This window comes from Glycine max, chromosome 2 (genome assembly GCF_000004515.6).
Source record: "Glycine max cultivar Williams 82 chromosome 2, Glycine_max_v4.0, whole genome shotgun sequence".
Classification (NCBI taxonomy): domain Eukaryota; kingdom Viridiplantae; phylum Streptophyta; class Magnoliopsida; order Fabales; family Fabaceae; genus Glycine; species Glycine max.
Genome location: NC_016089.4, coordinates 38,979,194 through 39,006,919, shown reverse-complemented (window position 1 = coordinate 39,006,919; position 27,726 = coordinate 38,979,194). Strand labels below are relative to the sequence as shown.

At 35.9% G+C, this 27,726-nt stretch overlaps 1 pseudogene; it reads left to right on the top strand.

Moving 5' to 3' along the window:
* Positions 1-341: 341 nt before the first annotated feature.
* Positions 342-27,726, top strand: LOC100797922 (glutathione gamma-glutamylcysteinyltransferase 3-like; annotated as a pseudogene).

The window sequence follows — 27,726 nt, the reverse complement described above, 5'->3', positions numbered from 1 at the left end:
GAACAATCATGCTTTTGTTGATTCACTCTCAACAACAACAAAGTCTATCAAAAGGATTTTATTATTGCCATCTTGTGCAACTATCACAAGGAGGGACCCCCTACTTACCATACTACTATGTTCCATCGACCTGAACTATAGTCATGATATATTGAAACCCATCGATACAAGGTCTTAAACTCCAACAAAGATTATGGAACATGATGAAATCCTCTACTAGTTGACCTCCTTGTGGTGTCATTGACAATGTTTCCTTCTCCACCACCATACTGGGAAGAAATTGCTGCATAGGTTGTAACAATCTCGGCAGATCGTGGTATGATCTTTCCCAGTTGTCGTAGATGTCTTCAATAGCCTTTTGCTTTGCCAACCATGCTTTGTGGTGCGTGGTGATGTATCCTTCAGTGCCTTTGATGTGTGCTATCAAGGTTGGCACTGAAGTTGATGGATCATTTTCGATCAGGTTATGGATGCTTTTACTGATCAATAAATACAATAGCTTTGCATGATCTTGTGAGATTGAAGGATTTGAACATGTGTGGAGTTCATAAAGCTTTCTTATTTTCCATTGCTTGGAGGCAAGGATGTATGATACCTTGCACCTCCAAGCACAACTATCGTCATTACAAATGACACATAGTTTTGTTGGGTTTGATAGTTGTGTCTTATAGTTAGCTTCTTTGCTCACATGATACTACTGCAAATCATTTTGTACATCTTGTTTTGTCAGGAAGTGCATTCCTTCAAAGAGAATCCCCACCGGATGTTGGACTTCTTCACGATCCAAGCTATACCCGTATTCAAAATCTTGAAAATAGGATTCTTCGAAATTTTGCATATGGGGTGGTATGAAGCATGGTGATACAATTGTGATAAGTGAAATAGGTCAAACTTCTTCCTCATCATGTTCCTCCTGGGATTGATTGTAAAGAACTTCATCTTTGTCCTCACTAAAGGGATCAAGTTCTTCGTTAGGTAAGCCTAGTTCTGCTGTGAACTCAGGCTCATTTGGTCAAGTTGATGAGGAAGACTTTACTGCAGGGGTACTGAAGTATGTGTGAGGATGATCCCCAATAGAATGAAATGGTTGTGAGTCAAAAAAAATTGGTGGAAAATGGTGCATAAAGAAGTTGGGTGAAATAATATATGTTTGGTTCAAATATATTTTGTCCTTGTTGGGATAAAGGTAAAGTGTCTTGGGTAACATTTGATAATTGTGAATAATGGGATGAAGGATAATATTATGGTTAATAAGGTTTGGGTTTAGGGTGGGAACTGTATTGCGCTAGATGTTTGCATATAATTTGCAACATTGAAGAATCTCAGTTTGGTAAATAACTAAAACCATACCTTTCACGTCTTCGTTGTCAACAAGTTGGGTTGCTGTAAATTTCAGCATTGTAGTGCACTAACCATTTGACAGATGAGAAAGACATATTGTGTAATAGGCAAATAACAGAGAAACAAATATGATACAGGGATTGTGTTTGCAAACTTCAAAGAAAGTAAAAGAGCAAGGAAGTGTAGTGTGGATGTGTTCAACAAAGATGGATTTGAGTTCTATATATAAGGGTCAGAGTAAGGGCTAGGGTTTGGAGCATTGGATTCCCTAGGGTGAATAAACGAGGGTCTGAAACACATTGGATTCCTTGACGTGAGTATATAAGGGTATGAAATTAATTGGATTTGTAACACCCTGATATATATATATATATATATATATATATATATATATATATATATATATATATATATATATATATTATTAGTTATTATAATTGATGTTTGATTTTATTTGTTGTGTTATTTTATCCGTGTTTTATTTTCAAGGAGGTTAGTTTAGTTATTATAGGGGAGTGGGTAGTTAAAACTCTAGCTTCTCATGGAAGCCTCTCAAGGAAACTTCTCAAAGAAACCTTAAGAGGAAGCTTCTCAAAGAAGCCTCTTGAGAAAAGCTTTTCAAGGAAGCTGTCTGAAGATGTCTTGGTAAACGCGTCCTCCTAAATTCGTTAACCGTTGGATCTTGTCGAAATTTGGTCTTCAGATTCATAGGACAGATGTCCACGATCTGACCGTTGTGATCTACGATATGTCTTCTTTTGTGTGAGAAAAGCTTCTTTTCCCGAGAGCAGAAGCACTTGAGTGTTTCAACCTTTATATTTCGTGTAGCCTTGGAAAACAGCCATTCCTTTCTCCTTCTTTCTTCCAAAACCAATTCCAACGTCCTAAGCTTCTTCTCCACCACCCACAACCATCGGTGGCCACCACGGACCACCGTTGTTCTCCGTTGAAACCCCACACCGAGAGGAACCTTCAACCGAAGCGGTTCCAAACTTGCCTCGCAGTTTCGATTGAGAATGAAGCCCCAGTCTGACCTTCGTGATTTTCCTTGAGGTAACCGTGATTCTATGCTTGTTCCTTGTTAGTTTTAGCTTGTCTTTGCATCTTTTCTAACTTTGGAACCACCATTGTATGTTTTGCGCTTCCTTTGAAAAACCCTAGAGAAAGAGACTTTGTAAATGTTATCTTTTCATGAAATGGGTGTTATTTTTGTGATCTTCACTGAACCCCAGTCACATTGGCATGATCGGAATTTCAAAATGATGTTCCTTTTCTAAAATCTGAAACGCCCTTGAGCCCTTTACATTTTGACAAGGGTTTTGACTCAGAATATTGTCACTAGCTTTATTTCTGAAATCCATAGTAATTTCCTTCGTTTTGGCATAATAGAAACTCGCGTTGGACCAACAAGCGTGAACGAAAGAGAGGCCTCTAAGTGACGCAAAGAGGAATCGTCGGGAAGCTCACGATAGGTGAGGGAAGTTTATTATAAGATTTACCATTTTGACACCATAGTTAGGGTTAGGGAACCTAGCTATGAGAATATTTGTCAGTCCCAGTTGCATGCTGATTTTCTTTCAAGAAAACTACGTTTTTAACTAATGGGATGCGATACATTTGATATTGATGTTGCATGCTGATTTTACCTTATAGAAAACAACGTTTTTAACTAATGGGATGTGATATAATTGTTATTGATGTGCATGTTAGTTTTTTAAGAAAAGCTATGTTTTTTACGAATGGGATGCAACATATTTATTGTCGATGCGGCTATTGATGACTTTAATTGATATGTGGTGATGTTAATAATTATGATGATTATGTTAATTATGAAATGAGGTTGTTGTGGTCGTTGATAATGTCATAAAGATGAGACGATGTTTATGTTGAGAATGATATGAAAATGGAATGTTGATGATGTTGGAAATGCATTGACATGTGCATGTTGTGTATGTTCATGGGGTGGTGCATTGACCTTGTCGGATGTCCCTGGTGGGGGAAAATAGAGTGGTTAAAGAATTTAAGCATTTCTAAGGGGATGCTTAGGCGCTTTATCCATGGTCATTGTACTTGATGGTGCCTATGTTTTATACGTTGGATGTTGTGTATGTTCGGGGGGGGGGGGGGGGTTGCATTTTGTTGGATGTCCCTGGTGGGGGAAAATAGAGTGGTTAAAGAATTTAAGCATTTCTAAGGGGATGCTTAGGCGCTTTAACTCATCCATGGTCATTGTACTTGATGGTGTCCATGTTTTATATGTTGGATGCTGTGTATGTTCGTGAGGGGTGCATTGACCTTGTCGGATGTCCCTGGTGGGGGAAAATAAAGTGGTTAAAGAATTTAAGCATTTTTTAGGGGATGCTTAGGCGCTTCAATTCATCCATGGTCATTGTACCTGATGGTGTTCACGTTCATACGTCGTATGTTGTGTATGTTCATAGGGGGGTGCGCTGACCTTGTCGGATGTCCCTGGTGGGGGAAAATAGAGTGGTTAAAGAATTTAAGCATTTTTGAGGGAATGCTTAGGCGCTTTAATTCATCCATGGTCTTTGTACTTGATGGTGCCCATGTTTCATGCCTCATATGACACGGGAAATAGTATAAACTTTGCTAGTAAGTACTTGTAGTTCCTTATGCGGAGGAATATTTGTACTAGGGGGTGTCACCCTATCGTGCAAGGCAACCCTATCGTGCAAGGCTATTTCCTAAGTGCCTTGCACGATAGGGTGACCTCGACACTTACTACCTAGTTTTCCTAAGTGAGAGTGTCATGTAGACACGCTTAGGCTATTTCCTTGGTATTGGTTGATGGTACGTACCACATTGCATCTGAGAGTTGAGGTCAGGTGCATGCATCATTCTATGTAGCATTGATTGAATCTATGGATGGATGATGAGCAATTGTTGAATGTGGAATAACGAATGTTGTGTAAGCTCATAATGTTTGCCTATGTTTCTTGCTAATTGTGGTTATTTGGATTTGATATTGGTTCTTTTTATAGTGAACTCACCCTTACAATTTTGTATCGTGTGGTTGATACCTGTGATGATCGCGAACCTCATTCGTGGGAGCAGAATGACAGCAGCAGGGTGCAGGGAGTAAGATTCTGGTGAGGAGTCCCCGAGCCAATGTGATGACGTTGGTATTATTTTGGGAGAAAGAGTTATATTTTGTAATCAACTCCTCCATAGTTGGTTCAAGTTTCTTTTGTTGAGTTAAAGATGTAAATCTCAGATTTTATATATATGTATGAACATATTTAATTTACATTACGTGTATGACATGTACTGAGTTACTATTCCTATATACACACACACACACACACACACACACACACACATATTCACTTAGGTAATGGCGTGTTATTGGGTGAATGTATGCCAAAGAAAACAAAAATTATTACTTTATTTCCATAAGCAAATTAAGGAAGTTTTCTTTTAAAAATTGAAATTATTGCATATTAGAGTGGTGATATCGTAGCGACGAGGCGGGTCGTTACAGGATTCCCTAACATGAGTAGATAAGGGTATGAAATTAATTGGTTTCCCTTATGTGAGTAGATAAAGGTCTAAAAGCATTGGATTTCCTTACGTGAGTAGATAAGGGTTTGAAATTAATTGGATTCCCTAACTTGAGTAGATAAGGGTCTGAAATTAATTGGTTTCCCTAACATGAGTAGATAAGAGTTTGGAAGCATTAGATTCCTTGACATGAGTAGATAATGGTCTGAAAGCATTGGCTTCCCTAACGTGAGCAGATAAAGGTCTGGAATTAATTGGACTTCATGACGTGAGTATATAAGGGTTTCAAAGCATTGGGTTCCTTGATGTGAGTAAATAAGGGTATGAAATAAATTTGACCTGCAACTAAGACAAAGTGCATGAACCAACTGGCCAAAAATAAGGAAAAAAATAGTAAGAATTGAAGATTTCAATCTAGGAGGACAACTTTTGTCACTTAGATTCTTATTTGAATAAGGTTTTTTGGTCAAAATAATGTTTCATTACCATAGTTTTCATGCTAATAAAGCAATTAAGATAACCACTGGGTCTTGATTCGGCCCTCAAATGCATGAACCAAGTGGCAAAAGATACAAAAAGAAATACTAAGAGTTGATTTCAATCGACGAGGGCAACTTTTGTCACTTAGATTCTTATTTGTATTAGGTGTTTTGGTCAAAATAATGTTTCATTCCCACAGTTTTCATATCAATAAATCCATTCAAACAACTATTAGGTCTCCATTCATCCCTCAAATGCATGAACCAAGTGAAAAAAGATACAAAAAAATTACTAAGAGTTGAAGATTTCAATCCACGAGGACAGCTTTTGTCATTTACATTCCTATTTGTATCAGGTGTTTTGGTCAAAATAATATTTCATTTCCATAGTTTTCATGTCAATAAAGCTATTTAGACAACTCTTGGGTCTCAATTCAGCTCTTAAATGCATTCAACAAATAGGGAAAAATGAAGAAAAAATTACTAACACTTGAAGATTTAAATCGATAGTTACAACTATTGGCATTAAAACACAAATGATGAAAACTCAAAAAACACAACAATGAAAAACACACATATGAGTTCTACATATTATTAAATAATAAAATTAACCCAAATAAATTTGGGGGAGGGGGATTTATTCAAAACTCGATTCAATGTTCATTACTTGAGTAAGGTATTCATCCAAACCCTCAAAATTGAAAGAGTTGGCAAAAATTGGTAGTGGATGTGCACATGTTTATGTAGGTAGGTCTGTAGTGGTAATATACAACTCTAGGCATGTCAGCTTTGAGATGTCTGCATACATGGAAAACATAGTCATTACATCTTCATCGTGCAACATGCATGTTGTGTACTTTCCATAATCACCAACAAATAATACAGGTAAACAAAAATGTATATCCTTCACCACTTGACCATTTGGTAGACCAATGTTGTTTCCAATAGCCTACTTTGAGGCATCAAATGACATTTGTTATCAAGTTGAGCGATCTTTGGGGAACCATGTTTAGTTGTTATGATGGCTCCATCATAATACACAACCACATGACTGAAAATGAACCCATGATTTAGGGTTTAGGGTATACGATTGCAGAAAGATTTCTGATTAAGGTGATGGATCAAACTGTTTCACTAAAGACCATATTTATAATGTTTAATGGATTGTGACATACACCTCAAAATGAACGACCAAGATGCCACTGACAAAATCAACGGCCTAGATATGACTGATTGGAGCAATGAACCGGCCTAGATATGATCGATTGGAGCAATGAACGTTGAACATGCAAGATCCCACTGACAAAAACAACGGCCTAAATATCACCGATTAGAGCAATGAACGTTCAACGACCAAGATGCCACCATTAACATCAACGACCTAGATATCACCGATTGGAGCAATGAACTTTGAATGATCAAGATTCCACTGACAAAATCAACGACCTAGATATCATTCATTGGAGCAATCACATTCAACAACCAAGATCCCACCGACAAAATCAACAGTGTAGATATTATCGATTAGAGTAACGAACGTTGAACGGGCAAGATCCCACCGACAAAATAAATGGCCTAGATATCACCGAATAAGTTGTATTACTGTTACATTTTTCCTATAAATACATTGCATGTATTGTCATCATATACACAAACTCACACACTCATTTCTTTAGGTAACAAACGATGTTGTTACCTGATGATGTTATGTTATGAGTGAGAAATGATGATGTTGTTATTATTTTCATTTCTTCAGGTAACAAACGATGTAATCCAGTCTTATGCTCAGGCAATGCCTTATCTAGATACTAGAATTGAACCTTTGTTGGTTCAAGCTAGATTTTCAAATGTTGCAAAGCTTGGACAAGTTAAAATCAATTACGCTTTAGTGACTGCTTTGGTTGAAAGGTAGAGACCTAAGTCACACACATTTCATCTTCCTGTAGGTGAATGCACAATCACTTTGGAATATGCTGCTCTACAATTGTGTTTACACATTAATGGTAGACTAGTTACTGGCCCAACATTTTAGATTGGGAACAAATGTGTGGATAATATATAGGTCTTGTTCCCCCAGAGAATGCATTAGTAGGATCAACACTTAAACTAAAGTGGTGAAAAGACAACATGCTGGCTCTTCCAACAGAACCCACACCACAACAACTAGCTGGCCATTGGAGGGCATACATTTTAAGGCTGATTGGTGGGGTATTGATGCCAAACAAGTTAGGAAACATAGTTAACCTGATGTATCTACCCCTATTAGCATATTTTGATCGGGCTAGCCGGTACAGTTGAGGTTAAGCACGTTTAGCACATTTGTACAGAGACATGTGTAGGGCTATTTATCCCACATCCAAAAAATGGAAGGATCTATATTGTTGTTCCAGTCTTGGGAATGGTATCACATGTCGTTCATTCCACCAAGGATAGAGCACCAATCCTGATATCCACTTGCAAATTGGTAAACAAAAAATTATAACTAAAACAAAGCTCATTTTTCAATAATGTATTTGACACTAACATATCACATTTGACTAGATGATCTGGCAGAGGCCTACAATTTTCTAGAATTCCATGCAGTGATGTCATTGGCTACAGGTCAAGATTCGACAACATGCATAACGAGGAGGTTGAACCCTTTGTTTTTTTATTTGTTTATTCAAATGTCAATTTCATTGTTTTTAAAATAACTAACGTAAATTAAATTTTCAGTTCCACAGGATGCCTTACAGAGGTTTATAGTCATTTATGTCAGAAAATGCATACAAGGATTCTAAAATATGGAGTGCTTGTGTTGCTTTAATCTATTTTCAAGTGGTAGTATGACATCAAACTGACATGAGAGGACATACTGACACAAATTGGACAGAGGAACATCAATGGTGGATTGCAATTTGGAATAAAAGACCCAAACATGTGTTAATCGGCCAACCAATATTAGGAAATATTGAACAAATGGGTCACTAACATGAACTGGTACTAAGAAAATTCTAAAATTTTCCTTACACAATTTGCAACTTATCCCAATACTGGAGCAACATCTCATTTAGCTCTAGACATAGAAACTGAACAACATCCTCCATAACAAAGTCCACCAATAGCTTCCAGCATGCATGATGAAGGACTACCACCACATTCTCAATCATATGAATTCATGCTACAACCTCATCATCATCAACACGATTATGGGCAATATCACGGGTACAAATCGATAATTCTTCAATGCAATTGGAGAAGACATTATGAGAAATCTCATGGGTACAAATCTTTGCACACCAATGTCAGCTTATGCATACATGCAAAGTATGCTCATACCTTCATTTACATCCTTTCACCAAAGTATTGTTGGCAATTCTTCCACAAATGAAACTGTGTAGGAAGAACCAACTATTGTTCCTGATGAACAAGTTGAACCACAACAAAATGGTTGAGTACGTTGAAATCTGGAAAGAAACAAACAACCACCCAAATGTGAAACTGGTGGACATAGACGACATTAATTTCTTGCGCTTGTAAATTGCCTTTGTTAATTATGTCCTATTATGTTCATTGTCAATTTGTCATTATTGCTTGAATGAACAATAAATAATGCATTAATTCACTAAGGATTGCATTTTTTTCATATGAATTGCCTGAACATTTATTTCTTCGAGATGATTTGACCTCACATTGCTTGTATCGAGATGATGTGACGACACAATGCTTTCTAAAAGAAAATTTGACTAAACTAATTTTTTTCAATAGCTCAGACCAAACGTAATAAATTAAGACTTTATCTAAACCATTTATATTGTTTGTGTCATCTCAATCGTTAATATATGTCACGTGAAAACAGTAGATCACCTAATATATATAGCGGTAAAGGGGTTAGATGCAACTCAACACATTTTCTTAAAACATGAATAATGTATCCGCTCTTGTGTATTGCAATGGTGACATGATTCCAACAATTGAAGGGATAGTGTTTGAATGCCCTATTGATCCAAAATTCATCACAATAACTGAGGATATGGCACTTGCTGCCTTAAGGAAAACAATTTTTTATGCCTACGGAGGCTGCAAAATTTTAATAAATGTTTTTTTACAGTCAATCACAATACATAGGTGATGGTTGTGTTGCATACAACTATATGGAGCTCAAACATTACGATGATGTCGAAAAAAGGTTTTTCATCTATTCAAAATATTGCAACAAAGGTTTGATTGAGTTGAATGTAACTTTTGGGCATTCTTCAGAGGAAATCCTTGCCCAATTGCGCAAACCCAAAACAAATCATGAGATAATTGCTCTGATGCGTGATGAAATGGTGTATTCATTACGCAAAGTACTTGTTGTCACTTTTTTAGAATAAACTTGCAATTCATAAATGGAATTCTATTGTTTTTTTTTAAAAAAAAATCATTATCTACTTTACTCGTGTTGGTCCATGAGGATTATTATGCTTACCTAGGTTTCATCATTGGAATTCTGTTGTTGCAGTTCATCATTTGTCTTCTTCAAACTAGATACATTTTGTTTCATTTAAGGATGATTTCTTAAAATATTATTTAAGTAATAATAGTTTTACATGAATTAATGCATAGTATTCAAATTGAAAATTTTCTATTTATTTAATTTATTTAGGAAAAATAATTAGATCACTTAAATATATGTATTTTTGATAAATTTGTAAGTAAATTATATTTATTTGAGTATTCAAATATATTCATTTATTGTTCACTCGTTAGGAATCTTGCAGAGCTTTATCCTTTGTATCAAAAAAGTAGTGGTCGAGATTGTACCGACGACAATCAACAACCCATAATGCATTCACATAAACGAGGTTACTGTTCACCCATAGGAATCTTGCGGAGCTTTGTCCTCTGTGCTAGAAAAGGAGTGGTCAAGATTGCACCGAAAACAATCAATTGCTCATAATGTATTCACATAAACAAGGTTACTGTTCACCCGTCAGGAATCCTGCGGAGCTTTGTCCTCTATGCCAGAAAAGGAGTGGCCAAGATTGCACCAATGACAATCAACGGCCTGTAACACATTCATGTAAACGATATTACTGTTCACTTGTCAAGAATCCTATAGAACTTTGTCCTCTTAGCCAGAAAAGGAGTGGCCAAGATTGCACCAATGACAATCAACGGCCTGTAACACATTCATGTAAACGATATTACTGTTCACTTGTCAAGAATCCTATAGAACTTTGTCCTCTTAGCCAGAAAAGGAGTGGCTAAGATTGCATTGATGACAATTAAGGGCCCATAGTGCATTCACGCAAATAAGGCTACTGTTTACCTGTCAGGAATCCTATCCTTTGTACTAGTAAAAGGATGTGACCCCACGTTGCTTTTCCTCATACGAATTTTACCTCACATTGTATGTTTCAAGATGATGTGAATGAACAATGGTTTCTACAAGACTATTAGACTAAACATTGATTTTTTTTCAAATTACATAAACCAAATATAATTAATTAAGACTCAATCTAAGCAGTTTATAATGTTGGTGTGATCTTAGCCGTTTGTATCAGTTACGTAAAAACAATAAATCACCTATTATATATATAGCAACGGGGTTAGTTGCAACTCAACACCTTTGTTTGTTACTCACCCCATCTCATCTTTCTCAAACCATTTATTTTTCTCACAAAGTCTAATTCATAATGGACAATAATCCATGTGAGCTTCTTGACATTGATTACTCATACCTCCCATCCTTTGTTCACCCAACTAATCAATTATCCTCCAATTCAACAAGACTTATTCTTGGTCCGACTGAGGCCATACAATTTACCATCGTAAATTGACAATCTAGGGAGCCACTCCCAACTCAAGAATTCATAATGCATGCCCATCAAGTAACCCAAGGTGAATTTAACAAATTCATGGTTATATGCTTTAGATTTTATTCGATCACAAGGTCAGCTACTGTTAAACATTTTTTGTATTTGATACACCTAAACATTCAATTGATTATTGAATTCGTATAATTGTAAGACCGATAAATGTTGATGGTACACCTCACAGGATACCGTTAAGGTTCGTTGATTATACTTTTGATCGTGCACCTTTAACGATCATCATTGTCAAAAGTTTTACCCCTAACGATTTTGGCGACATCAAAGTTACGCTCAAGGTAGTGGACTTTAATTCGCTCTCTAACGATTACATTGTTATTTTTCACATATTTATTCATGAGAGCTTTAATTTCAGGATCCTACGTGGACTATTGATGCCACCATGAAAAGGACAATCATAGAAGGTCAAGATTGTAGCCCATATATGATGGACATTCACGTTGGTTCTGTCTTAGTTCTATAAGATGTAAGTTTCTTGCTCTTCTTGTTAATTTCTTTCTATGTTGTATTGAGTTTATTTTTTATTGAACAAAATGGTATACTCTACAGGCGATTGTGTTTTGTTCTTTTCCTCCTCACTCCAAATATTATTTGAATATTACAATGCACAATGTTGTCAAGGTAATGTATTTTCATTTTAGGTTACCAATAATTTTGGTATTAACAAATTTGCATTGGATACCCATATGTTGTTCATATTTAACGCAGGTGTTTCCAAAGGAGAATTGATCTCTTGTGAAGTAGCTCGTGCGTGCAACATCTCATCAAATTTCTTTCATCAATGGCTTTATCGTTTATGTTTTTTTATGTGTAATATTGTTTTATTTCATGCGTGTAATGTTGTTCAATTTTATGGATTATCATTGATGTATTAAGGATTTGGGTGTAATGTTATTCAATTTTATGGATTATCGTTTAGGTACTAAGGATTTGGGTGTAATGTTGTTTCATTTTATGGATTATCGTTTATGTTATGGATTATTTTGTGTGTGTAATGTTCAATTTTATGGACTATCGTTGATGTATTAAGGATTTGGGTGTAATGTTGTTTCATTTTATGGATTATCGTTTATGTTATGGATTATTTCGTGCGTGTAATGTTGTTTCTTTTTTTTTTTAAAACATTATTGTAGATTAATTTATATTTAACTACTCATAGTTTTACAATGCAAACTATCAAAATTGAACATATTTTATTTATTTAATTTATTTTCGTAAAATAATTAGATCACTTCAATATAAGCATTTTTCATAAATATTTAACTAAATTATATTTATATTAAGTATTTGAATATATATATTTTTCTTAAATGCTGTTCTACATAAATTCTATTTTTTTTATAATTTAATATATATAAACTAGTCAACTAAAAAATAGATAATTTTTAAATAAATAACAAACAAAATAAAAAAAATTAAATCCATAAAACCAAAGATACTCAAATAAAGAAACAAATAAAAGCCAAAAAAAAAAGTTAATTTTAAAATAAAGAAACAAAAAAAAATAAAAAAAATAACATAAAAACAAAAAAGAAACTCAAATAATAAAAAAAAAACAATTAATTTTAAATACAAAAACAAACAAAATAAATAAAAATAAAAAACTCAAATAAAAATTCATGTAGATATTTTTAGGAATGTATTACTTGAGTAAATAATTTATTTGTCATGTGAAAAATTCAATACATTACTATACCAAATATATTTTACATCGTCAATTTTTATCAATTTTGAAAAATTGATGTTAAAAGAGAGCCACAACGTATCAAAACTTGTAAAGTTTCGTATCAAAATTTCATGAACAAAGAAACTGAGAGCTATAAGCTAAGTGGCAAAAGACTGCAAAATAGTGGTACTTGAGAAAATTTACTATTGAAGCATTCACATTTGGAGATCTTACAGATACACGAAGTGGTTGGGGTGTCCTTTTTTAATTGGAAAATGATTCACTAACGGTCCCAAGGTTGCTTGCTTCCTTCAAACTCATTTCTGACTCAACAGAGACAAAAAGCAAGCAAGACCGTAAAGATTTATGATCACAAAACTGGATTGGTAAGTTTCAGGCCAGGGCAGGAACATATATTATCTAATATGATCGACCAAAGTAGTTGTCACACGAGGGGTATAATTTCACATTTTGATGATAAGTAACTTTTGAGATAAAAAAGATATAGAATTAATCTAATTGTGATGAAAAAAAATCATAAATTTGAATCTTTTATTAATAAAAATAGATAAATTAATCATTAATATTTTTCGATAAAAAGAAAAATACATAAATCAAATAATTTCTTAGTGATTAAATTACACGGTTAACTATTTATTGGATGCTATTTCACTAATTTATGCATATGCAAAAGGTATAAATGGATTAATCTATAACGGATCTAAGATTCTCACTATTCGAAATTACACTTTCAACATCGGTTATTTATGGCATTCTACATCGGTTCTATAACCGATGTTGAATGTATTATTGTTAACATCGGTTTTGAAAAACCAATGTTAACATAAATACGATAACATCGGTTTTCTAAATACCCGATGTTATACACAATGAACTATAGCAAAAAAGGTGTATGCATGATGAACGTTAACATCGGTTTTGTAGTAAAACCGATGTTAATGTTATATATTGACATCAGTTCTCTAGCAAAATCGATGTTATTGTAATATATTAACATCGGTTTTTTTTTACCAAAACCGATGTTAATATATTATAGTAACATCAGTTTCAGTAGAAAACCGATGTCAACGTATGATGCATGCACTTATTTTGCTGTAGTTCTTTGTATATAACATCGGTTATTTATAGATAACCGATGTTAATATACAAACGTTATCATCGGTTATTTATAAATAACTGATATTAATATACAAACGTTAGCATCAGTTATCTATAAATAACCGATGTTAATATGTAAACGTTGACATCAGTTTTCTAGTATGTTAAGGTGCATGTTGACATCGATTTTTGTAAATAACCGATGTTGTTTACTATATTAACATCGGTTTTTGTTAATAATCGATGCTGTTTTCAATTTTTTTTTATATAAACTTTCAGTTTTTACAATAAACCCAAAATTGTACCTGTAAAATGCAATTTCAGACCCAATTCACAGCAAATAAACATTTTATTCTGCTTTCAAGCAGTTTTAATCATAATAAACATCGAATAATTGATTTATCATAAACAACAATCAACAAATGAATTCAATGTTCAAATTACATAGGAAATGTCAAAAATGTTAAACCAAAGTAAACTAAGCTAAACTTAATGTCCTTAAATCCTAGGTCTGATCTCTAACTCGGAGATAATAATGTGCCCACTGGATCCGCAACGCCTTTAATCTCTCTGGCTCCAATGTTCTAGGATCTTTAAAATACTGCATGATGAAATAAATCATAATAAGTTAATAATGTAATACAAATTATAAAAAAATCAATTTTGTTTGAAACAAACGTACCGCTTCCCAGTTATTCCTAAAAGTTCCTAAAATGATGGTGGACATCCAGTGCATGACATAGTAGCTGCACTCAGTACTTGCTTTTTGTCTATTACACTAAATACATAATGAAATTTGGATATTAATTAAACAACTAGTGTACAGACACATAAGAAATGTATATAAGTGGAAGTTTTATGTAAATGACGTACCTTGATGACAATCCACCTAGCAGGAGCCTTTGATTTAGGCTGTGGAGCATCATCAAGACCTTTTAAAGCACTGTTCCATGCGAGTAACAATTAAAAAGTGGTGTTTTTGAGGTATTTCAATGCAAATGTATTGAAAAGAACACTAACCTGTTAATAATCCCCTTAAGGTAGTTGTCTGGCCTGTTATGCAATGAACAAAACCAGACAACTAGGTGTTCCTTGGGCAGGATGACCACCATCTGCTAGTGTCCGTTGCAGTGGAGACGAATATGGGTTAGTATATTTGTAAACATTAATTAAATTCAGTTATTTTGTGTGACTTAACCATTTAGGTAGGCTCCAAGATAGACATCGCATTTTGAACTCTACATCCAAGTCTTTATGTAATTTTCAGACTCAAACTGCGATTGCCCAGACCTCTGAATGGACTATGGCTCGAGGAATCCATAGATATCAGAATTCCCCACTCGCATACTTGTTTTAGTGAGATGCCTGCTTATGTTAAGTCAAAGTTAAATATTTATGAATTGAAAGCAATAACTTAGGTAATTAAAAGTAATATAAAATGACTTATAGAATCCACAACTGTAACACTGATATGCTGAGACATTGACCACCGTGTGTGATTTCAAAGAGGTTTTCTTGCTTTATGTAGAGCGGGAAATCTGAATTAAAGACCCCAAACACGGTGGCATCCCATGTAACCTGATAAGGCCTCAAGAAAAGCTCTGGGATGGTCAATGTCATCAGATAAAGCGGATCATCGACTTGCGGATCGGGCTTTGGTGGTGGTTTTGCCGGAGACACAGCTACCTGTTCATGAAACAAAGTTAAATGGCCTAATTTGAGGCATGCAGAATGAATTAATTTAAAAAGAAGAAACATATAGTAAGAGTAAAGTACCTGCTATGATAAAGACTTGACCAGATGTGTCGGCCAAGCAAGGAAGGTGTGAATTGTCTGTCCCACTAAGGAAACCTCATCAGTGGGTACAGGAACTGGAGCATCTACATCTATAACCTCCTCCACACCCACCTTTACTTGGCTAGGCAACAAAGGGGTGTTATGAACAACAGTGGATCCCTCATAAACTCTCCCCAGGGCAGCTAGGCGGGCAGGATCTGCTTCGATGTACAAGTCGCACCTATCTGAGTCACCCGTCTCAGGATTGTTTCCTGAGGGATCAACACAACTCCCCTTTGTGCTTACTCGAGGACCGGAAGGACCAACCAGAGGTTCAGGAGGCAGTGCAAGCCCCTGCGATTGCATCTAGGAATGAATCTGGGATTGCATCTGGCTGAAGGATGCCATGAGCTGCCGCGTCACTTTTTTTGTGATGGACTCTTCTAGCTGGTCCCTGATTTGTTAGGTCAGCTGCTTCAATTCTTCAAGAGGTAGGGAGGAAGCCCTGTGGGATGTCCATGGAGTCGATCCAAAGTATTGCTTGATGGTGACATCGGCTCCAGCAGCACAGACACGTCCAGGGTGCTTTGGACGTCCAATAGCAGCAGTGAGAACATCCTGACGTCCATGGGGGACGAAGGATCCCTGTGTCGCCTGCTCCTCAAAGGAATCCTACACAGAAATCACACAGTTGTACATGGCATTCACAAAATATTGAAATATAACTCTAATGGTTAGTTGAAAATGACTTACGATCTTTGCAGCAATTTCCTTTGCAGCCTCAGTCGTCATCTCCCCTGTTTTCTTCGTGCGAGCCATCTTCCACTTCACGTGGCGTCTGACCGGGGATGGAGGGTCGATGATGCCATCAATGCTTCCTGACTATGCAGCTTCTTCTTCGTCTTCTGAACTAGGAGCTTATGCTCCAAATAGTCATAACCCCCACGAGACAAAACATGGGGGGCAGTGTTCTACTTCTGGATGGCCTGTGCCTTTTTGCGCACATCTTGCAAAAATAAAACAATAATCTTTAAAATTGCTAGAATGAAGTATAACAAGTTAATGTTTTTTGAAAAACAACTTAAATGGCAAGGAACATACCTCCCAAGAAGGGTCTCTGCGAGTCTGGCAAAACTGGGCCCATTTTTCCTTGCTGATGCCGTATTTCTCACAGACAGTGTCCTCCACACCGTCCTAATCAGCTGCAAGGGCCCATTTCCTTGTGAGGTCTGATTTAAACTGCCTCCATCTCTCGCCCACGGTCTGAAGTAACTTCCTTTTCATCCTACTGTCAGAAGCCTCTGGGATTTCAAATTCTGCCTGACAACATCAAATAAGGTTTATTTGTTACAATAATGTATTTTTTGGCTATTAATTAAACAAAATCAAATAAGAAAAGAAAAAATACCTGAATATCCTCTCAAATCAGGTCCTTCTGAGCAGTAGGGACCTCCTTCCAGTTCTCGTAGGTGACGTCCACCTTATCACGCGCCACAATCCCCAAATATGTTCTTAATTTCTTCCTGTGGGGACCGTCGGCCTTGCCGGTAACAGGATCAACATGGACCACTGGTCTCTCAGCACTAGGTGGTCTAGTAGACAACGATCGTAGACGTGAGGCTTTGCGTGTCCGCTTCACGGCAGACGGCGAAGCCGATGCGTCGGGAGGAGGAGGAGGAGGAGGAAGAGGAGGAGGGGAGGCAGGTGGAGATGTCATGATCCTTTATACAATAACATACAACAACATACTAAATGTAAATTTCGATTACAGACAAATATCAACATCAAGAGTTCTTTATGTAATGTGTGTATGTGTGTGTGTGTGTCTATATGTGTCTGTATCTTTCTCTGTGTGTGTGTGTGTGTGTGTCTATATGTGTGTGTCTCTTTCTCTGTATGTGTGTGTGTGTGTGTGTGTGTGTGTGTGTGTGTGTGTGTGTGTGTGTGTGATTCAAAACAGGATAAGATGCAATAGTAGTGAAAAAAGTCTGATAAATCAAAAGTCTGATAAATTGAGGTTGATGATGTCTTGTCATACTTGTGCTTTAAATTTGTTTCAAGACATGAAAGAAAATTACTGTGTACCACAAATAACAATAATCGTAGAGAGGTGAAGATTACATAGTGTGCACTCAAAGCTAGATTTCCATGGGATTTAAAGGATGTCAAAGTGGGATCAATCATTGTTTGCTAGTTTTTTTTGCCTTTCTTTCTAGAAGTACTCCAAAATTATAATGACATAATGAATTATAGTTAGTATTAATTAAAAAAATCTTAATGTAAACATCACCAGATGCACACAATCTCACATCTAAGAAAGTTGAAATTAATAAGCAATTAAGTATGATCGTTAGTTCTGGAAAGTTAATGAAAAATGATAAGTTGTATGCATGAAAACAATTTCACTTTTAACATTAGCAATCACATTAAAAGATGAGAACACAAGAGAAATCAAAGACGAAAACTTGAGTAATTATGCTATTTTGTAGTCTCAAACTCGATATAATAACCATTAAATTAATATCTATGGATGTGTTAGTTTTCATGCTTCATACAAAAAATTTAACATGGATACCATGCAAATCAAGTGCCGCAGAGCAATCACAAAGAACATAACTACAAGAGTGATAAGAAACTATTTTTATTTGAACAATTTCCTTTGTTACAAAAGAAAGCATATTCAGTGATATTAGAATTTAAAAGTGCTCATATTCATCGACTGTCCAAGCAGTCATTCCATAATCAATGACACCATGAGATCAATTAGAATTTCTTTATATATAATTGATTTTATTATTAGAAGCCAAAACTAAGTAGGAGGAGTCAAAGCAGGAAGATGTGAGCTTCATGGGCATGATAACACTTAAAGAGAGCCTCTACAATCAATGTACATTATAGGGAAGGGAGTCAACCTTAATTTTAATCAAATATTATATGTTTAAATTATTTTTAACATTAAGAGAAAATCAATTATGCTGCATAAAAATTATGATACGGTTGAAGCAAGTAGAAATAATTACTATACAGTTGAAGCATATTTTTAATAATAATTGTTTTAGCACCAAAATATTGATCCTAACCTTCGGTGGTGTAGCTAGGACTTTACAAGGTGCTGTCTTTGTATACAACACAATATTTGCAATTACCAAAATCATCTCCAGTTGTCAACTGTATATGTACTACCATATGCATCCCATCTTAGAAGTTTAGAAAACCACTCTTTAAACTTTGGAGAATAGAAGATAAAAGTCATCATGAATTTTTCATTCTGCTGAATCGAGTCTCGACACATAATCACAGATAAATGAATTTTAATTTCTCCATCGAGAATCATACTTTGTAAACCTTTTCAAATCAACAGAGATTGAGCATAATAAATGCATAATGGACAAGATAATTTCTTATGTAGTGACGAATAGATCAAGTTTAAAGAAATGCTCACGTTTAATATTCAACTATAACTCAAGAAACAGTACATGAGAAACAAATTGAAATCTTCTTTGACAAAGTAATTAGGATTACAGTTTATTTTTTACCCTGCAAAATTAATTTTAGAAAAAATTAATTCTATTTGACCTGGCCTTGTTCTATTTTAGCACCTTATTTGTCCTTTTAAAAAACTTTAAGCCCAAAATTTTATTTGAAAAGAAATAAATTTCCTTATTATTTAAACTTGGAGACATGATTCGTACTATGGTTAAAGTATAATAACTAAATAAAATTGGACACTAATGACACACACCTGAATAGAAGAATCATCGTAATGTTGTGAACACGCAAACTACAAGCAATGACTGGTTTTAATTTTAATATTGTAGTATTATTAAAAAGCAAGGGACCGACCAAACAAATGAAGTTTTCTATCCGTAATCCCCCAATAAACAAAAACTCATTTGTTGACAATGACTCCTTCCTCTGTCGCATTTGGGAATATTTTCAGGGACATAAACAACTAATTTACTAAGGACAGTTCATAATAAGACATGAAATAAGCAAGATAATCAACACAAGATGGGTGAAAATCAAACTTACATAATTATTTCTCTGTGTGTGTGTATAACTATATAAAATATGGTGTAGGAAAAGTGCATAAAAGACAGGGTTCAATGTCCTTGTCCAAGCTTAGTTGTTCCCTACCACTCAGTGACCATTTAACACTTTAAAGCAATCCCAACAGGTTTAATTTTTATAATTTGGACTTTTATGGGTTCGTGAGTTCCCAAAAGTGGTTCCTGCAACTACACATAAATAAAATAACTTAAATATGCAGAAAAAATTTGTGTAGGAACTTCAACACCTGAGGAGTGAGCGAGACCGCATTGAGAATGAAGTGCATCATCTGAGCGAGTCTCTCAGGTTAGTCTACAATTTTTTAGATTTTTGGAATTGTAGAGAAATCATTGAGAACAATACTTCAAACTCTTGGGGAAGGAATGAAATGAAGACCTTGAATGATGAAGGAATGAAATTGGGGGTTACCAGGGGAGGGGTTGATTGGGGTTGGTGTCATTTTGTACATAGCAAATTTTACTGACGTGTTGTGCAGCAAACATTGAATGATGATTTGATTTGGCAACATATGTTAAAAAAAGTATATTAGATGTAATCAGCAGTCAATGGATGCGGATGGAATATAAATACTATATCTTGAAAAATACACATCTAGATGGCATCCTTAGGACTTCATACAGCTCATGTTTGTTGTCAGTTTCATCATCCACCACCCTTACCTTCTCTGGCTTCTCACGTTTATTGTTGTTAAACCCATATTTATGTTCTCCTCCCTTCATGTCTTGTTTTATCACAACTTTAGCCGAATCTCCTATCTTCTCTTGGCTTCTTGGCAAAAAAAAAAACACTCCTCGCATTTGTTCCTTTGCCACAACAATGCTCTTCTCCTTCGTGGTCATCAAGAATCATGCAGTCGCCGACATCAACATTATTATTTTTCTCACTCATCTTGACCACAGTTGAATCTCCTGTCTTATTCTCCAATGACACACTTTGATGGCCTCTATCTCTTTTCATCATATGTTCTAGTGCTTCAGCTTCAGAATGCATAGAGAAATTTGAACTTTCCAAGTGATCACCAAAGGCTTCTACATCAGCATTGACACTCTCCACCCTCTTTGATTTATGCTTCTGTGCTGCATTCTCTGCTTCCTCCTTATAAATCTCAGATTTATTAGAGGTTGCAGCAGCACATAAGCATAAAGCAAAGAGGGTGGAAAGTGTCAATGCTGATGCAGAAGCCTTTGGTGATCACTGGGAAAGTTCAGATTGCTATATGCATTCTGAAGCTAAAGCACTAGAACATATGATGAAAAGAGATAGAGGCCATCAAAGTGTGTCATTGGAGAATAAGACAGGAGATTCAACTGTGGTCAAGATGAGGGAGAAAAATAATAATGTTGATGCCGGCAACTGCATGATTCTTGATGACCATGAAGGAGAAGAGCATTGTTGTGGCAAAGGAACAAATGCGAGGAGTGTTTCTTTTTTTCCAAGAAGCCAAGAGAAGATAGGAGATTCGGCTAAAGTTGTGATAAAACAAGACATGAAGGGAGGAGAGCATAAATATGGGTTTAACAACAATAAACTTGAGAAGCCAGAGAAGGTAAGGGTGGTGGATGATGAAACTGGCGACAAACATGAGCTGTATGAAGTCCTAAGGATGCCATCTAGAACAAAAAACTGATGCCTCAAGTTTTTTACTGAGGGCAGGACGGGTATTATAAACATCGTTTTCTACATCTACCAGACACCAAATCCAATGCATGTTAAATACACTCAATACTTTGACTATCCCATCCCATTAGAATATAGATTAAAGGCAACTTGGGAAACTTGCAAGATACAGATATGACTAAATTTTTCATATTTTATTATAAGACTGATGAATTATGCCTGATTTCACTCCCTCTTGATTAAACCATCCATAAATAACAAGACAAAGTTATAAATAAATTTTTCAACATGTTAAGATATAATTTTAAACAATCAGAAAAAGTGTAGCTGTCACTTACTTGTTTTCGTGAGCTTTCTCTCTCTAGAAAACAATTGATGAGATCCACTGAATACAAAAGATGAAATGGCATAAGTTCCATTTTCAAAGCTTTCATCAAATATATGCATGTTTTCATTAATGCAATTAGTAAACCAATCATATAATAACCAATCATATATGATTGGTTTGAGTACACTCAATTTAGTAAACATTACAAAAAAAACAACTGTATGACTTATGTAAATGAATGTAGCAAAATCAAATATATAAATAGAAAATTACATTAGATGATGTTAATCAATTCTCCTTCATCATGATCATTATGATTAGCATGAACATCGTCAGCTTCTTCTTCTCCGACAACGTTAGAAGTGATTTGTGCGGTCAAAGGACTAACATAGGTGTCCATGTATGAATCATCATCTTCTACATTAACACCAATTTTTTTGCCCTGGAGAACCACACACCACCTTTCATCACAAGGATCTTGCACGTAAAATACTTGTCTAGCTTGTTCTGCCATGATGAAAGGGTCATTGTGGTAACCAAGTTTATTTAGGTCTACTAGCGTAAATCCTATATCATCGGTGCGCACACTGGTGTTGTTGTCAACCCATTTACATTTGAAAACACATATAGTAAATTTGACATAGTTAAGCTCCCAAATTTCATCGATGAACCCAAAGTGAGGGATGGAAGCTACACAGGGATTGGCGTCATTCACACTTGCGAAGTGTTAAGATTCATCCCTTAGGGTGACCCCGTTGTTCTGCATTGTACTATTGTCATCTTGTGCTTTTGTGTAAAATGAACACTTGTTTATGTCGTATCCTTGCCAGGTTATAACATTTCTTTTAGGCCCATCTGCTAGCTTTCTTAATGTTTCTGAAGCATTCTCATCTGGAAAGATTGTATCTTTAAACCAATCACAGAAAGTCTTGTTATGCTTTTTCAACAAGCAATTCTTTGACATTTTTGGATTATTCTGTTCGACTAAAGCTTGATGCTTAAGTATGTATGGCAAAACTTCATTACTGTTGTTCAAGACATACAAGTGAGCTTGTAACAAATGTTCTACACTTGGAGTGATCACATGCAGTAGAACCCTTACCACCCACTCTGTCATCATGCCGAGACTCAGGAAGGCCAACAGGTTTAGCCTTCTCAATGTATTCTGAACAAAATTCAATGGCTTCTTCTGCAATGTACCTCTCAACAATAGATACTTCTGGATGATATAGATTCTTTGTATACCCTTTTAAGATCTTCATGTATCGCTCAACTGGGTACATCCACCGTAGATAAATAGGACCACAACATTTGATTTCTCTAACCAGATGCTCAATCAAGTGAATCATGATGTCAAAGAAAGCAAGGGGAAAATACATCTCCAACTGACACAATATAATTGCGGCCTCATTTTCCAGCTCATCAAACTTGACAGGATCAATGACTTTGCTACATATAACATGGAAGAAAAAGCACAGGCGAGTTATGGCTAACCTGACTTTGTTTGGCAAGATGTCTCGTATAGCCACGGCTAACAATTGTTGCTTGAGCACGTGACAATCGCGAGACTTTAACCCTACAAGCTTAAGCTCCTTCAACTGCACAAGGCTCTTAATATTTGAAGGGTATCCTTGTGGAACCTTCACCCGACGAAGACACTAACAAAAACTTATCTTTTCCTTTTTGGACAAAGTATGGCAGGCTGGGGGCAAGTCAATTTTCTTCCCATCAGACCTTGGATGCAACTGTGATCGTATGCCCATATCAACTAGATCTTGACGGGTATTCAAGTCATCCTTCGTCTTGCCTTGAATGTTAAAGAGCGTCCCAGTCACATTGTCACAAACATTTTTCTCCACATGCATAACATCAATACAATGTCTAACGTCAAGATTAGACCAGTACGGAAGATCAAAGAAAATGGACCTCTTCTTCCATATGCAAATCTTACTTTTATCCTTCTTTTGGGTCTTTCCAAATACAGTATTCAGGTGTTGAACCCGCTGATATACCTGTTCACCAGTCAACGGTATCGGCGCAATATCATGCTCTTGACTTCCATCAAAATCTTTTTTCAGTCGTCTGTAAGGATGATTGGGTGTTAGAAAGTGGCGATGCCTACTGTAGACTGTTTTTCTCCCATGTTTTAGTTGTATGTAGCTTGTGTTTTCTTCACAGATGGGGCATGCATGATGACCATTAACACTATAACCACTGAGATTCCCATATGCTAGAAAGTCATTAATGGTACAAAAAAGCATTGCACACATTTCGAACGTCTCTTTGCGAAACGCATCAAACACTACAACCCCCTCGTCCCACAACTTTCTCAAATCTTCAACCAACGGACTTAGATAAACATTAATGTCATTTCCTGGCTGTCTTGGGCCCGATATCATCATAGACAACATCATGTATTTTCGCTTCATGCACAACCAAGGAGGCAAATTGTAAATTACTAGCAGAATTGGCCATGAACTGTGTTGAGTGCTTAAGGTGCCATATGGATTCATTCCATCACTGGCTACTCCAAGTCTAAGATTTCTTGGCTCTTTCCCAAAATCCAGATACAAACCATCAATCTTCTTCCACTGCGAGCAATCAGTCGGATGACGGACCATTCCATCAGAAATCCTTCCATTTGCATGCCATGCAAGGTCTTTTGCGTCGTCCTCATTAGAAAAAAGATGCTTAAAACTTGGAATGATTGGAATATACCACAAAACCTTCACTGGGGGCCCTTATTGGAGTTTTCATCAAAACTTATTTCCTCTTCATCCTTCACTTTGTGCCGTGAAGTCCGACAAATAGGGAATTTCGACATTTCTTGGAATTCATGCCTGTACAGTATGCAATCATTGGGGCAAGCATGAATCTTCTGATACTCCATACCCATCGGACACAATATCTTTTTCGCCTTATAGTAACTTTTAGGCAACGTGTTGTCCCCTGGAAGCAGATTGTGCACTACCTCAGGCAGTGAGGTGAAACTTTTGTCACTCCACCCATACCTGGCCTTCACATTAACCAGACTTAACACCGTAGACAACAGGGTTAAGGAATTCTTGCACCCCGTATACAAAGGCTTCTTTGAATCACTCTGCAATCCTTCATACATAGGGGCGTGTGCTTGTTGGAAAGACTCTTGTCCAAGGTCACGAATCATGTCCTCCAAGCGATTTCCCATTTCTACATCAAACGGTTTAGATTGGGACCCACTCTGCATGTCTGTCACTTCACCATGCCATATCCACGTCGTGTAATTTTTCTTAATCCCATCACACAATAGATGGTCCCATATGTCATCCAGTAGTTGTCGTCTTCCATTCAAACAGTTGATGCAAGGACAATAATATTTTCCTTCTTCATTCGGTCTACCTCTTTCTGAAGCAAATTGCAAGAATTGCTCGATGCCATCCTCATATTTTGGGCTCATGCGACTTTCATTCATCCAACTTCGATCCATCTAAGCAATTCCATGCATGAAAATCTCACTTTTTTATTTATAGGTGTGCCCCTATCCCATTTAGGAAGACTGTCTTTTATGTTAGCTTCAAACGTCAGGGTTAGCATTATTTTGAAACATTTGACTAAATTTCGGCAGCATTTCGCATTGGTCTCCAAGTACATGACATGACATTAGTGAAATTAATTTCCCGATAATCAAGTATGCACTCAGAGAACAACGTCAAATACATTGTACCGAAATTTGATCAAATTAATCAAAATAATAATAACCTTAACGAATGAATCTAACATAAAAATACCAGTCTCCCCAAACTGTCCAAACGGACAATTCAAGACTAAATACAATGACTAATGCAAACTGTCCGCAAAAATCATTGCATGCAGTCTCAAACGGGAATCTAAGGTTCACTCAGCATGAACAACAGTTGTTTATATAGCAAATTACATTGATGACGTACAACAACATACAAATATCGACATCAACAGTTGTGAGACTAGTCATAAAAATACAAGCAAAAGCAAGATGCTAACCAAGATGTTAATATCGTTATAAAGTTATAATAATACAAGCAAAAACAACATGCTAACCAAGATCCAATGTTAGGATCCAACAGGTATGACACTAGTCCTACATTAGAAGTATGGGATTCTAGTGTGGGTAGTAAAAGAGAAATCCTTCCCACTGGTAGTGAGAAGGTGGTCTCCACAAACTCTCTTGGCAACTAATAGATGTATATCTTCTGAGTCCTTTTTTTTTTTGGATTTTTTAGGGTTATAAGTTTCATTTTAATCATGTTGTACAACTTCTGAGGGAAAACGGTGGAAGTCACAAATATCTTTACCTCATATCATAGGCATAATGATAATCTGATTGTATGCACTAAACTAAACTTATGTTTCTCTATATATTTTGTCCATACTTATTTTATTAGTAGTTATCTGGTGGTGTAATTTGAAAATTATACTATTTGAATGTATTAGTGTCATTAAAATCTTTCTATTTGGCCTTCCAAAAAAATATCTTTCTATTTGCTATGATTAAAAGATATGATTTCATGAACTCTTTTTATTTGTTAAGCCTGTACAACTAGTCTTTTTGCCCTCCATTTATATTTGGAAATTTGTATTTCAGGTACATGATTATTTCAAGGCTTAACAGAGCACCATCTATACTTTATATTGTGGTATTGTGCTACTGGTTAATTCTTTCTTGAACTATTGGAGAACATACATAAAATTTCGAAAATCATGAATTTTAAATAGAGGGAAAAGTAATTTGACTTGTTGTAAATTATAATGGTATGGCCAGCTAGAAGATAGTTTCTTCTCCTGAAATTATATTGAACAATAGCAAGTCTTGGCCAAACAAAGATCATGCTAAAAATATGGTTTGTCATTGGAAGGTCTGCATCCTGCCTAATATTCTATCCTTTTTCCCTTGTAGGACTATAATGGCTGAACATGTGCATTATTCTACTACATTAACAAAAACTCTATATTTAGATTTTTTTTATGCTCTGCAAATAATTTCTCCTTGTAGATCACATTAAATACCTAAAGACTGTCTGCAGAGTTATAGACATGAAGGTTGGAGCAGTGTTGCCAAATCTCTAACTGAAGATGTCCCTCGACTTCTAAAGTCAGAGGATCTAAAAGACATTCAGGAAGTACTCTCTCTTGCTTTTAAATCTCCTCCCAGTGAATTGAGAGGGTTAATAACATGGATTGTTGAAGTTCGCAGACAAGAAGATGGGAATCTCACACTAAGTGAGGAGGAGAAAGGAAGGCTAGCTATCAAGGTTTTCACACTACATTTTTTCTTTTGATGTGTGTTATTTGCAAAATTAGGGACTTCATCTCATTGAAGAAAATCCAATAAATGATTAATCATAATGTTTAAGAGCTTTGAAATTTCAGGCTGACATACTGGAACAGATTCGAACAACTAGACTCTTCAAACACGTGACAAGGTGGTTAGATTCTGAAAGTTCATGTTGTAATACTTTAGCAAACCTTGGTGACAAAGATATGTAACCAGCAGTTGCTGCCAATGTTTGTTGCCAAGCAGCATATCTTTTGACTATTTGTGGTAGGCTAGGTTTGTCAGGTGGAAAATGTTGTAGTCAAATAGATGTAAAACATATGAATGCTGATAGTGAAAATCCAGTAACATTAGTTTCAGGAACTGTTACAACTGGTGGTGGTAGTGAACAAGGAGTTGATGTGTTGGTCCCTTTGTGTCAAAGGGAACCAAGTAGGTTGTGTCTTTCTAATGAAGGTCACTGCATTGGCATGCACCCGTCTACTGCAGATGTCTTAACAATGTTTTTATTGGCCTTACCCTTGCATACGTGGTCTGGCATTAAAGAAGAAAAGCTGCGTGTGGAAGCTTTGAACCCTCTAGCAACAGAAGATCTCCCTCCCCTACTTCAGGAAGAGGTAATGTCCATTTCTTTAGAATCTGTTATCCAATTTTTCCTTTAA